Here is a 2613-nt window from a genome sequence, read left to right as displayed (position 1 = left end):
TTCCCTCTTGCTCCCTCCCTCCCTCTCTCTCTCTCTCTCTCTCTCTCTCTCTCTCTCTCTCTCTCTCTCTCTCTCTCTCTCTCCCTCTCTCTCTATCTCACGACCTCTGTATCCCCGCGCTCTCCCCTTCTATCTCTCTTTTGCTCCTTCCCTCCCTTTCCCGCTCTTTCTCTCTTCCTCCCGCTCTCTCTCAAACTCTCTTCCTCTCTCTTCTCCGCTTTCTCTCATTTTTAGTCAGCCAGGTACAACGGTTCTTCCTACGATTCTTACGCTGTGGATCGTAGGGAAGAGAGAGGGAGGCTAAGAATCACGCGTGTATGCATCGCATCAACACGCATCTCGTCATGTTTCACGCTGTCCGCTATCGAGAAAGAGCAGTAGCGCGACAACGCTGGCCTGTCAGCTCGCGCGTATCGCGTGACACGCACGCACGCACGCACGCACGCGCGCGAGCACGCATCACATTTATGCACAGGAGTGCCACGGTGCTTTTCTACGGTTTCCGGACTCTGCTTCATCGAGATTTTATAGCTTGAATGGTATTTGTCGGGCGGATGATTTGTGAGAAAATGCGCTAAAAGGCGTCTTAAAATAGACAGGATTGTGGCAAATGAGAATTTTGAAAGGAAATTCCAGAAAGGATCAAATTTAATATAAGAAATTATTATTATGGCTTACTCTTACAAAGGTCATAAATTAGCATTCTTTCGGAAAGAACATTTAAAATGTTCCGGATTATCGCAAGCTAGTGTGCTGTAAAAGTTACGATTCCACATAAATGCATACTTAGAGGTATTATATTATAATATGCTGATTTATGCGGGAACACACATATTAACTGATTCCCACACATGCGGAAATCTCACGATTGCTCGCTAGTGCTGTAGAATAAGTGAAGGAAGAGAACGAGAGAGAGAGAGCGAGAGAGAGAGAGAGAGAGAGACAGACAGACAGACAGACAGACAAACAGATTGACAGACGGACAGACAGACACAGAGAGAACGAGAAAAAGCGGGACAAGAGAGAGAACAAAGGTGAGAAGGAGGGAGAGAGAGAGAGAGGCAGAGAGACAGAGGGAGAGCTAAGGGGAGAGAGGTGAAAGAAAGAGAAAGGGAGAGAAAGATGGAGGTGACAAACAGAGAGAGAGAGAGAGAGGGGGAGGGAGAAAGAAAGAGCGGCAGGGACAGAATTAAAAACAACTCTTGTGTGTGCGAAGTGGTGTGCGCTCTCGTGTGAATAATATCTCAATTTATCTGCTGCGCGAGTTTTGCGTAATATGTTTTATACATCAACGGAGGCTGCGCTCTGTGTAGACTGTCGGGCTTCATGACCGCCCATCAAATCATAGACACACACATCACACACACATACACACACGCGCGCGCGCACGCAAAACACACACACACATATACACACACACACACACACACACACACACACACACACACACACACACACACACACACACACACACACACACACACACACACACACGCACACGCATATGATCCGTATTCACAATCAATCAATCAATCAATCAATCAATCAATCAATCCCTCAATCAATCCCTCAATCAATCAACCAATCAACCAATCAAACAAACAACTAACCAGACAATTAACCAATCAATTCATTAATTAAGCAACCAAGCAACCGAATAACCAATTATTCAATCAATCAACGATCGATGCTACAACTATTCCTTACGCTCCCGTACAATACAGCAAGCTCGCAGTGGCATGCTTCAACAGCTAAACAAGGACTAACACACGACATCACGCCACAACATTCATTATGGATAGCGATCATTATGGTTAAGAGTCACCCGGGACGCGTGTCACCGTTAAGCTGGGTTTACACTGCCAACTTTGTCTTGGCGAATTGGCGAACTGGACCAACTTGCCAACGCTCTATCAAGCGTTCTATGAACTGTGCAGTGCGTTTACACTGACGACTGTGAGTTAGCCAACTCGATCGCGCGGTCAGCGTCGACCGCGAGCGTACGCGTGGGGCGATGGATATAGGCATTATTGCATTATAAATTCGCGAGGTACCGCACGTACATGCGCAAAGACTCGTGCACAGTCACAGAGTCAGGATGCCACGAGGCCAGTGGATTACCACCTACCATATACCAGGTGGGTTGTCCATTGGATTTGTCCCCACGCACAGATGGACATGATCGCACGCGTGCATGTATACGCGCATACACACGGGCATCTTTTTGTCTATATCCCGCGCTTCTGTCGCGACTTCTCGATGCCTCCGACACACGTGCGCAGCGGGGGACGCATGATGCGTGTGTTTCACAGCAAATTAGAAGCGGTGACGTTACAACAGCGACACCATGCCGAATCATATATATTTATTCATCATACATGCCCCGAAGGATCTCTCAAAAAATGCCATACTGCGCATGAGCGCCCCCGGGCGGTAGGAATTGTAATCGAGTTAGGCAACGCGGGAAACTAAAAAACATTCGTCTGCTATCATCGCGCGTCGATGTCTAATCGGCTTAGGACGTAAGTCATCATAATGGCTTCCTCCGTGTCCAACTTACCGAGCACGTGTGTGCGTGCGTGCGTGCGTGCGTGCGTGCGTGCGTGCGTGCGT

This window comes from Priapulus caudatus, unplaced genomic scaffold (assembly GCF_000485595.1).
Source record: "Priapulus caudatus unplaced genomic scaffold, Priapulus_caudatus-5.0.1 Scaffold217, whole genome shotgun sequence".
Lineage (NCBI taxonomy): Eukaryota > Metazoa > Priapulida > Priapulimorpha > Priapulimorphida > Priapulidae > Priapulus > Priapulus caudatus.
This window is presented reverse-complemented; position numbering follows the sequence as displayed.